Source organism: Micromys minutus (assembly GCF_963924665.1).
Source record: "Micromys minutus genome assembly, chromosome: 21".
Taxonomy (NCBI): domain Eukaryota; kingdom Metazoa; phylum Chordata; class Mammalia; order Rodentia; family Muridae; genus Micromys; species Micromys minutus.
The window spans coordinates 39,412,913-39,425,093 of record NC_137956.1 but is presented as its reverse complement, the minus strand read 5'-3'; the positions used below and the strand labels follow the sequence as shown (position 1 = coordinate 39,425,093).

General features: G+C 43.2%; 1 protein-coding gene across 1 annotated transcript in view; it reads left to right on the top strand.

The window, feature by feature from the left end:
- The first annotated feature begins 7,509 nt into the window (after positions 1–7,509).
- ARIH2 (ariadne RBR E3 ubiquitin protein ligase 2) overlaps positions 7,510–12,181 on the top strand; it is a 53,344-nt gene continuing 48,672 nt past the window's right edge. Inside the window, 2 exon segments of the mRNA XM_080933932.1 lie at positions 7,510–7,743; positions 11,432–11,495. The gene's annotated coding sequence lies outside the window, so the exon portion shown is untranslated.

Sequence of the window (12,181 nt, the reverse complement as noted above, 5' to 3'; positions counted from 1 at the left end):
AATCCGAGAAGTAAAGTGTAGGAAACAATTTGTAACTAATTAGTTAAACAAGAAGATCTCATTTGGAAGGTAAAGGATTAAGATCTAGGGCCTGGACATGAATCCTGTCCATGGATTCTGGGTAAAGAATGAAGGACCTTTCAGGCAGAAGATAAAGAAAATCCAAAAACTCTGAGATGACCTATATTTCAAGTCTGAGAAACCACAGGGGCAGGGGTGGGGTGGGGTAGCTGCTGAGGACAGAGAAAAAATAGAGACTCATCAGAAGGAACTTTCTGCCTCACTGTGAGTACATCAGTCTTTTCTATGACAGGCTTTGGATGGAAAGTAACAATCTGAGATGAGATTTAAAATAAAAAAAACGGGATCCCTGTTAACTGCTGGTGAAAACAGCCAGGAGAAAACCAGAAGTCTCCAGAAAGTTAAAGGTCATGAGAAGAAATGTAGGAGTGGACAACCACTCTGCAGAGATGTTAATGAGGAGTGGTCAGATGGTGAATGTTTTCTAAAGGAAAACCCAAAGGACATGTTAGTAAATGGGAATTCATTCCACTCACTACCCATGAACAGAAGCTGGCAAGATGGCTCAGCAGTTCAGAGAGCTAGCTGCTCTTACCAAGTATCTGGGTTCTGTTCCCTGCACCATCCGGGCAGCTCAGAACTGTCTGAAACTACAATTCCATGAAATCTAATGCCCTCTTTTGTACTCTCTGAGTAGCAGGCATGTAAACATTCATGGAGGCAAAGACTCAAAGACACAAGATAAAAAATGAATAAATATATATGTTTTTTTAGAAAAGATTTTGTGGGCTGGAGAGATGTCTCAGTGGTTAAGAGCACTGACTGCTCTTCCAAAGGTCCTGAGTTTAATTCCCAGCAACCATGTGGTGGCTCACAACCATCTATAATGGGATCTGATGCCCTCTTCTGATGTGTCAAGAACAGAGAGGTCATAGACATGTATGTCATATCCATAAAACAAATAAATGAATCTTTATTTTTTAAAAAAATTTATTATATATGAGTACACTGTAGTTATTTTCAGACACCAGAAGTTAAGTGCTCTTAACCACTGAGCCATCTCTCCAGTCCATAAATAAATCATTAAGAAGAAAAAAAGAAAAAAAAGTTTTGTGAGAGAAGTTTGCCAGACAATGCTAATGTTTTTGGCCTTAGCAATTAGAGAGAAGACGTCATCTTTATTTGAGGTTGGGGAAGAGACAGGACTGAAACAGATTAAAAGATGGTAAAGGACATTTTAGACACAATTAGTTTGAGATTTCTATTAATAGATCTATCTCTTGATCCAGGACTCTGAAAAGAGGCTCGGGCTAATGGCTAAATTCAGTATTAACTAGTGAAATTAGATCACGAAGGGAGTGGAAACTCTCAGAACCCTTGGAATCCTTTCCCTTCCAGTGTTTAGAGATCAAATGGATGAGGAAGGACCTGGAAAATAAGCATAGAAGTAACCAAGAAGTAGGAGACCAAAGAATCTGCAATCACTATGAGCAAGGGCTTCAAAAGGGGTGGGAGAGTCAAGAACAGGAACATTAGAACCAGGAAGTGATGGGGGTTGACTGGTCCCAAAGACCTACTGGAGAATGGAGGGCAGGGAGGTTAGAACAATACACAAAAACTACCTTTCTTCATCTATCTATCTATCTGAAGAATTATATATATATATATATATATATATATATATATATATATATATATATATATATAAAATTTATTTGATCTTATGTTTTATGCACATTGGTGAGAAGGTTTCAGATGTCTGGAACTGGAGTTACAATTTAGATGCCATGTTGTGCCGGAAATTTAGCCCAACCAAGACAGATGAGACAATGATAGCAGCTCAGGTTAGGGATAGTGAAGGCAAGGGTCCAACATGGTAGAAGAAGAAATAAGAAACAGAGGCACTGGGAAAAACCAGGAAGCAGCTACTGGTCTCATTGCACCGTGGTACTCAGAAAATGTCCAGACGATGCATGACCGAACAGGCGCATGTCTGTATGGATAAAGGTTGTTATGAACATTTTATAAGGGATGAAATCGTACAGGATCATTTGACTTGTCTAGGTGGGTAAATTAAATCATACCAGTTGGATCAGAACATGTTGGTGTGTTCTTTGATGTGGCCACTTAACTGAGTTCAAAGGAGGGTGTAGTGGCGGGAGACACAAAGCCCGCTATGGAGTTAGGACATGTGTGTGCAAGGCTTGGCAACAACATGCCAAGGGAAAGTGAATGAAAACAACACACTGGAGTGGTCATGGTCCACCCGGGACAGAAGCAGCTAAGGTGGGCAGAAAGGACTGCCTGAGAAGGGAACCGTGTGGAGAGGGCAGCTTGCAGATAGTATGGTAGAGTAGTGGCCATACAGGTACCCGCACTAGCTAGCATGGGATAAAAGGTTACCCTATTTAATATTCACCGCAGCAAATGTCTAAGAACATGGCTGCTTGGCAACTGGTAAGAGGACACGGGGAAAGAGTAATCCCCACACATGGTTGTGGTTGACTTTGAAAACTCTAGGAGATAGGCACTTAAAGGCCAGAGTAGGCAGCATCGTGAGGCCCTGTCGCCTAGAAGAAAGGTGGAGGAGGGAGGCAGGGGATTTGGCCTGGTGGTTAAGAGAACTTATTGCACAGCCTCAAAGACCTGATTGCAGCACAGGCAGAACAAGCTGAACATGGTTGTGTGATTGCCTGTAACCCCAGCATTGGGTGGGTGAGTGGGTGGGTGGGAGCAGAGACAGAGATCACTGGGAGTTGATGGCTGCCTGCCCAGCCCAAAAACTCATGTTCCAAGTTCAGGAAGACACTTTGTCTCAGAGGAACGAGGCAGAGAGTAATAAAGGACACTGATGGCTCTTCTGGGGACCATGCCCCTACACAAATTTTCATTCAGCACTACCCTACCCCTGCTGACCCCCCCCCACGATGCATATTAGAGCATGCCTGTCTTCAATGCTCGCACATGGGACATAAAAGAAAAGGCCAAGGCCAGCCCTGGCTACATAGATGTTTTTGTTGTTTTTGAAACAGGTCCTTTGGCATATAACCCTGGCTGGCTTAGAACCAACTATTTAGATCATGTCAGACTTAAACTTCTGCTGATCTTTTTGCCTCTGCCTCCCAAGTGCTGGGATTGCAGGTGTGCGGTAGTTTAAATATGCTTGATCCTTGGAAAGTGGCACTCCTAGGAGGTATGGGCTTGTTGGACGCAGGCTTCGAGGTCTCCATCCAGTTAGAGTAAGCCAGTCTCCTTCTGGGTGACTTCGGATCAAGATGTGGAACTTTTAGCTCATCCTGACCCAGGTCTACCTGCACATTGTCAAGCTCCCCATCATGATGATAATGGACTAAACCTCTGAAACTATAAGCCACCCCCAATTAAATATTTACCCTTTTAAAAAAGACTTATTTACTTATTATCTATAAGTACACTGTAGCTGTCTTCAGACACACCAGAAGAGGTCATCAGATCCCATTACAGATAGTTATGAGCCACCATGTGGTTGCTGGGAATTGAACTCTGGACCTTGGCATAAATAATCAGTGCTTTTAACCACTGAGCCATCTCTCCAGTCTGGGCATTTTCTTAAATTAGTAATTGATGGGGGAGGGCCCAGCCCAGTGTGACTAGTGCCATCCCTGGGCTGGTCGTCATGGGTGCTATAAAAGAGCAGGTTGAGCAAACCATGGGGAGCAAGTAGCCCACTCAAGGCCTCTCCAACAGCTCCTGCCTCCAGGTTTCTGACCTATTTGAGTTTCTGTCCTGGCTTCATAGTGTAGATGTGTAAGCCAAATAAACCCTTTCCTTCTGTTGGAATTCTGTAAACCTCACCCACAGTTCCCTGGCAACAAAAGGTATGCCCCCCCCCCAGTTACCTGACACTATAAAAAAGGGCTACTTGCCCCCTCCTCTCTCTTGCTCTCTTGTCCTCTTGCTTTTCTACTCTTGCTCTTTCCCTGCCTTGTCCCCCCTCTCTCCATTCCCTTCTCCCCTCTCTATGTGTTCATGGCTGGCCTCTACTTCTATATTCCTCTTTTCCTCTTCTCTTTGCTTCTACTACTCCCTTAACTCCCCTCCCCATTCCCTGAATAAACTCTATTCTGTACTATACCGTCGTGTGGCTGGTCCCTCAGGGGTAAGGGATTCTCAACATGGGTCCCCCAGAGACATCCCCCTTGACTCCATGCCTCGCCACACCTCCATGGGTGCATATCTCCCCACTCTCTTCATCTTTTTCCTAGCATTGATACTGAAACCCGGGACATCATCTTTTTCTTAACACCTTTCCTGCTTGGTTTTGGTCATGGTGTTTCTTCACAGCACCAGAAACCCTAAGACAGAGGATAATGGTTATATATTATTAATATTGTTATCATGAAGGAAACAAAGAAGAAAAAGGGATGGTACTTTTGAATCTAAGGGCCAAAAGACCAAATGGTGGCTGAAGAGAAGAGATGTAATGTCTCCTTAGACATAACTGGTAGTTATTGGTGATACTTAGAAGCTCTCCAGAAGGATTACCAGTGGTAGATGAAAAACTAACAGGACAGGCTGGAGAGATGACTCAGCAATTAAGAGTACTGGCTGCTCTTTCGGAAGACCTGAATTTCCTTCCAATTTCCAGCACCCACATGCCAGCTCACAGCTGTCTGTAACTCCAGCTCCAGTGGATCCAAAAACCTTCTGGCCTCCCTGGGTACCAAACACAAACTTGGTGCATACATACATACATACAGGCAAAACACCATGTACATGAGCGCTGGGAATACTAATCCAACACCGGTCCTCTGTTCTCTTAACATAGCCCGTTCCAGGCCCATAACAATCTTAAAAACAACAATTTAAAAAAAATTGAATAGGCCAGGCATGTTCCTACATGTCTTTAATTTCAGCAATCAGGAGGCAGGGAAGATGACAACTGAGTTTGAGGCCATCCAGGACTACTTAGAGAACTTTTCTCAAACAAAAGAAAGTGAACAGACAGCTGGAGACAACTAGAGTCAGTTGCTATTTTGTTTGGAAGGAAGGAAGAAACAATGAGTTAAAGTAGAGTTTATTTATTTAGTTTTTAAGAGGGGAGGAACTTTGTGCATACAAGGAGGGCAAGTCTATGCTTCCCTTCTGGCCTGATTCTTTCTTAATTTAGGTGGAGGCTAAGATTTAGGCTATCCCAGGGTTGCTGAATCTCCTGCTGTTGCTCCCAATCCTAGACCAGCTAGGTGCATTAAGAGGTGTCAGCTGCTTCTGCAAATGACCTCTGATAGTCAGGCCTGCCTTTTGTAAATGTCTCTTTGTTAAATCTGCCCCTTCCAGAGCAACCACTGTTTCTACTTCAGTTATGTTTCTTCCTCATTGTTTTATTGGAGTGGTTTAAACACTGGTGATTATAATTCCTGGTTCTAGAGACTCTTAGTCTGAGAGACCAGGAAAGGACCTTGCTTAGGACCTACAGAAGGTGTGGCTGGACCTCCCATATCAATCATTAATCAAGAAAACAGCTTGCTCATAGACCAATTTAATGAAGACATTTTATTGATTGGGTTCTCCTCAGAGTGAATCTTCCTTGTAAAAGCAAGTATCACATCGTTTTTGTTTGTTTGTTTGTTTGTTTTTTTGTTGTTGTTGCTTTTAAAGGTAATCACTGAGTATGTACCCCTGGCTGTCTTGCTGGGCAGCCTGAAACTTACTCTGTAGACCAGGCTTACCTGGAACTTGCAGTGATTGCCCCAGCCTTTGCCTCCCAAATACTATTAATTTTTACTCTAGAGACTTTCAACATTTGATTACCCCTGGTTTTGGTACATGACTCAAATTTATATATATTTTAAGTAGAGAGCATGGGAGTGCACACATTTGAGTTTGTGAGTTTTAGGTCTACATAGAGCTTCAAGTTATTCAGAGATACCTTTTCTCAAAAAAAAAAAAATTTTTTTTTTTGTTTATGTGTATATGTGCCAGAAGAGGTTGGGAGAAGGCTTCAGATCACCTGGAGGTGAAGTTACAGGACATTATGAGTAGTAGGAATGGAACTCAGGTTCCTAGAGAAAACAGCAAGAGCTCTTAATGGATCAGCCAACTCCCAAGTCTCCCAAGTTAGATTTTTCCCCCCAAGAATTACATAAAAGAATCTATTGAAAGGTCTTTTTCTTTTTCTGTCTCATTTTCCTGGGTGTCTTAAATACCAATACATACACTTGAGAAAGGTAATAATAGATTATCTTCAGATCAGCACATTGACCTTGCAGCACTGGCTCACTTTTGTATTAACACCCCAATGTAACTGCTCCTTGAGTAGCCTCCTGTCAGTTAAAACTTGGTGACTGGTACTAGAAAGGGACTGGAGTCCTAACGACAGTCAATATTGTGGGTAGAAATGATGCAGGAAAACACTTAAGATTTATGAATCGTTGGGTCTGCAAGTCGAGCAGCAAGGCAACCAGCCTTAGCTATATAGTAAGTTGCTTCTAAATATAACCAAACCAAACAAAAAGTATTGGTCGTGTAAGGTGAGTGGAAGTCGGAGAAGTGGGTGGCTAGTGAGGTAATGTCATGAGAGGCCAAAGCCTGATGCTCACGGGCCAGAACTTCCTCCTAACGTATGTAGAAATTCCGAGTATGGCTCATGTCAAACGATAGTTGCCCAGAAACTATGATCCTTTACCTACTCCAGTGTTGTTGCCATAATGTCTTCTCATGCTGTATGTCAGAGTATAAACAGTGAAGTGAGGTGACTTTTGGTCAGGGAAAAAAAAAGTTAAAAATATCTCAAAAAAGGGACTGATAGATGGCTCAGTGGGCTAAAAGCGTTTACTGCCAAGCCTGACAAGTGTTTGATCCTTAAAACCCCTAATGGTGGAAGGAGAAAATTGACCCCTGAAAACTGTCCTCTCGTGGAACACACACAAAATAAATGTAAGAAAATCTAAAATTATACATCAAATAAAGACGCTGGTAGAGGCTAACGCAGGAATCAATTGTCTACAAATTCCTTCAAAAGCGAACGCTCAGTAGTTTCTCCAGGTTGCTCTCATCATAGGACCGCGAGGAAGCAATTCCGTATTCATTAAAAGCCTGTTAAGTCTCACGGCCGACCGCAGGCCGACCCCTACCGGAAGTGACGCGCTGCGCAGAACACTTCCGGAGCTGCGGGGACGCCTCTGCCAGAGGAAGCAGCGCGGGCCTGACCTGCGTCCGCCGGCCGCCTCCGCTGACGCTACGCCTCAGTCAGACTCTTTTGGTCCGGCTTGACCTGGTCTGGCCGGCCTGGGCTCTGCGGCCGCGAGATCGCGGCTCCCGGTAAGTGCGCGGCGTGAGTCGAGGCCTTGTTTACTCTTGACTGGCCGCCGGGGGGGGGGGGTGTCCCCGCGCGCCTCTCCGGCGCGGTCGGGGCTCCGCCTTCGCTGCCGCCTGCGAGGCCGGGGCGTCCAGGTCCGGACGTTCCCCGCCAGTCGGGAGACACTCCCGGAGGCAACAGCCGGCGTCGGTGGGCGCCCGGTGTCTCTCCTGGGTTTCTCTTCCTTGTTGCCTCTTTTGCTCACCGAGAGGTCGGAGGCCAGCGCCTCTGGCCCTTAGGCGCCGGTGCACTTGGGCCTGCTCCTCTGGGCTCTCCAGGAAAACGCACCACCTCGGAGACTCGTGATTTATGTCGTGTTTGGGAGCTTTTTCAGCGCCGGCTGCACTGTTTGTTAACGCCCGTCCTGTGAAAGGTCCTCCCCGCGCGTGAGTTCCGTGTCCGCGCGGATCTCCTGAAGATCAGGGCGCTTCGGAGAGACGTGCGGTCACGCCCGACGCCCCTGGTCTAGCCTCAAGAGAGGCGGTAGTGTTCTCGGACGAGCTCGCCTTAGTTCTGTTTGTTACTCTGTGTCATAGAACTTTATGTCGCGACGAACACGTTCTAGACCTTTGCTGTTCATTGCGGTAGTCATTAAGCCACACATGGGTGTTTAGTGTTGATATGTAATTAGTATTATCTGAGAAACTAAACTTTACTTACTTTTTAAAAGTAAGCTAACTTTAAATAACTCCATGTAATTGGTGGCTACGTGCCATCATTAGGAGAGATGCGGTGTCGAGTTTGTTGTTTTTAGACACTGTCTCTACAGAGTCCTGGCTGTCAAGGAACTCACTATGTAGATTAGGCTGACCTCGAACTCACCCTGCTTCTGCCTCTCAAGTGCTGGAATTAAAGGCTTTGCACAACCATGCCCAGGACACTGCTGAGTTTTTAAACAAGTTGCTGATTCATATTTTTCAGCCAAGAAGTTATCTTCGAAAATGTAGTTAATGAATGACCACTAAGGGCCAAGTGTTAAAAACGGAGTGAAACATCTGCTAGACTAGCCACATTTTTGTGTTCTTGTCAACTTCAAACTAAGAGATCTTTATCCTTTTGTATGTGGCCATGTCTTAGAAGCCAGCTCACAATGAGTGGCAGGTGTTTTGAAGATGACTTTGACTCTTGGAAAGAATACTAATTCTGTACCATTCCTCTCTGAGATATAGTCATATTTAACTTCTTGAATACTTTCTGACATTAACACACTGGCCTTTGAACAAGGTCAGGACTCAGTTTTCTTGTGTGCTTGTATTTTGAGACAATGTCTTGCTGTGTAGCCCAGACTAGTCTCCCACTTTTTTATCCTCCTGCCAAAAGTCCTAGATTGGGGATCCCAGTATGTGCCACCAAGCTCAGCAAGGCCAGCATTCCTTCAGGAATCTCTTAACAGCCTAATGTTTCACTCACCCTTAGTCTCAGCATCCAGGAGGATGTGATCTGTGAGTTTGAAGACAGACAGACAGCCTGTTCATAGTGAGATTTTGTATCAAAATTATGTGTGTTTTTAAATTTTTATTTTAAAAAAGCCTTATTTAGATCTGGATCTAGAACTCCAGGAAGTATATGAAAGAGTCCCATCTACTTGAATATTTAGTTGGTGAAAATGGTGAATATTCTAAACAGATCCTAAGGGGAAATCAGAATTGGAAAAGGTATGCTCACCTCACCTAGTCTAGAGATGACCTGGTGGGAGTTTGGAGGCCTGGGCCCAATGAAAGGAAAGTGGGCTGACAGATGCCGAGAATCTTTTCCAGGTTCTGTAACTTTTAAATGTGCCATCTGTTTGGTGCCGCTCAGGCTTGATGAAGCTCATTGGATGCTACAGGATGCCCCCTGCTCCCCACTTACATCACAAGAATAAAGCAAGCTGCCTTTTATGTTATAAAAGAAAAGAAAGGGTATGCTCTATTGTTAGTCAGATTTCTGTAGCTTTAAATCCAGCTCTCTGAGAGTGGTGACTAGAATCTCCTTAGAATGGAATTCTGCTGCTGGCTCTGCCAGTTGGCTTTGTTTGAGCCTAGGCAAAATACTTAGCCATTATAAATTCCAGCTTCATTTGTAAGTCTCTGTTTGAGACAGGATCTTACCTTGCAACTCACTGAATTTACCAGTCTTTTGCTTCCCAAATTCTGGAATTAAAGGTGTAGGTTTGTACCACCTCTCCTAGCCATTGTAAGCCCTCCCCCATGCCTTTTTTCTTCCACCTCTGTAAGCCCTGGCTGTCCTGGAACTAGCTCTGTAGATCAGGCCGGCTTCAAACTCAGATCCACCTTTTTCTGCCTCCCAGGTGCACCACATCTAGCCATTTCTGTTATTTGGAAAATAATTTTTTATGGTTCTTGTTTGGACTTTGATTTTTAATTAATTTGTATTTTTCTATCTATAATTGAAGTATTCTTTGGTAGTTATAAGCTGGTTGCCCAAGAAATCCTAAAGAGAAGGCAGTAGATATCAAAAGAAAAAAAGCATAATATTTTACAAGTCTTGAATAGTAGGATCCATGTTCTAGAAAAGCCAGGTGGCCTTTGGAATATGAAGTGACTGGGCATGGTAGCATGTTACCACTCTCAAGTCAGTGGGACTTGTTAGATGAGGAGACAAAAGTCTCATTAAATAGCAAAGAGAAACCATATGAGCAAAGTTCTCATGGGTTTAAGCTGTGTAAGATCACAAGGACAAGCCAAATGTGGATAGTTTGCATATTTAATTTAATAACAACAAACAATGAGCAAACCGTTAAGCTACGGTTGGGAGGAACAGGAGAACCCATTCTAAGAACAATTCTGTGTTGTGAAGAAATAGAGGTCATAGCATATTTTTTCTCACAAGCACTCAGAATCTCATACAGTTCCATCCGTGGACCAATTTCTAGGGGTAGCTTGTGTTCATGGTCACAGAATAAAGATGGATTTTACTGTTGCCTAATTAGGGGCATTTTTATTGTAAAGTTAAGGCATTTTGATGACCTTGGTCCTCCTTCCACTTCACAAGTTCTAGGATTACAGCCATATGCCATCATGTAAACCTAGGCATTGAAGTGTGTAATTCCAGTATTCCTACTCAAGTGTGGGAAGTGGAGACAGGAGAATCCCTGGCACCTCTTAGGACAACTAGCTTGTTTAATGCATTGGTAAAACAGACCCTACCTCAAACAAGGTAGAAATGAAGCACTAATACCCGACATTGCAGTGAATTTTAGACTTGGTTAATCTACTTAATAAGTAATAAGTAATAGGCGGGCATGTGGCGCACACTTCTGATCTTGTACTCATGAGGCAGAGGCAGTCTGATTTCTATGGGTTCAAGGCCAGCTTGGTCTATACAATTCCAGAGCTACTTAGAGAGTATGGGTCTGGATTGAGGGGTAGAGGGCCTGAGGTGGTCAAGTACTTACCTAATTAGCTCTGTGTGAGATGCTGGATTCAGTCCTACTAGTTTGCAAACTGGGTGTAGTGACACATACCCATAGACTTAGGATACATATTAAAATTCTATCACAAAAAAAGTGGGCTTGTGGGATAGCACATCAGGTAAAAGCACTTGCTGCCAACCTTGAAGACCTTTATTATTATTTTTTTTAATTTTAGACTTATTTATTCTATATAAGTACACTGTAGCAGTCTTCAGACGCACCAGAAGAGGGCATCAGATCTCATTGTAGATGGTTGTGAGCTACCATGTGTTGCTGGAAATTAAACTCAGGTCTTCTGAAAAAGCAGTCAGTGTTCTTAGCGAACGAGCCATCTCTCTGCAGCCCAAAGACCTTTAAATCTCTGGAACTCAAATAGTTGGAGAGAACAACCTTATACCAGCTGTTCTCTGACTTCTACTCATGGTGGCCACTTAACATGCATAAATGAAAGAAACAAACAGCTGGGTATGGCAGCACACTTCGTTAATCTCAGTTCTTGAGAAGCAGAGGCAGGTGGTTCTCTGAGTTCAAGGTCAGCTTGGTCTATAGTAGAGTTCCAAGACAGTAATGTGGTGAGACCCTGTCTCAAAAGAAAAACAATAAACTTGAGAAAACAGGGTATCAGTTCTAAAAACATGAATATTATCTTTTCATTTCAGATGGAAATCCTATGACACGGACGGTTTGGGTGATATCTACAGGAAAGATCTTTAAACATAACAGGTGATTTAAACATTTCCTTAATTTTGTTCTGTTGATGTACTTGTATGTGTATTGCATGTGGAAGTCAGTACAACTTTGGCTGGTTCTCTACTACCTATGTAGATTCAGGGATTGAACTCAAGTTGTTAGGTTTGGTGGCAGGCATCTTTACCCACTGAACCATCTTACATCCCAAGATTAACTTTCTCTTAAAGAAGACAAAGACAGTTTAACCATGCCAGATTGTAGGATCAGATAATCTTGTTCAGTCCATAAAGTGCTTGCCAAAAAACATGAGGATCAATCCCAACATGTCCATGAAAAGCTGGATGTGGTGGTACACATGTAGCTCAGATCTCAAAATTTGCTGGCCCTTAAAAATCTGTTATCAGAGGCCAGCCGAGGCTATATATAGTGAGACCCTGTCTCAAAGCGGAACAGAACAAACCAAAATGGAAGGCTGGCAAGGTAGCAGACTTTTCTTAAATAAATGAATGTGTTATTTTGTTTTTGTTTTTGTTTTTTTTAAAGGACTCCAAAATTCCAATGGGTTTGTCCTTTTTCCCCAGAGTCCTTCAGGGAAACAAAATTATCTTCACAGCTAGCTGTACAAATGGAAGCTAACCCTAAAGATTTAGCTATGGAAGGACTGAAACAAAAAAAACAAAAAATAAGTAAATTTATTTATTTATTGTATATGAGCGCTT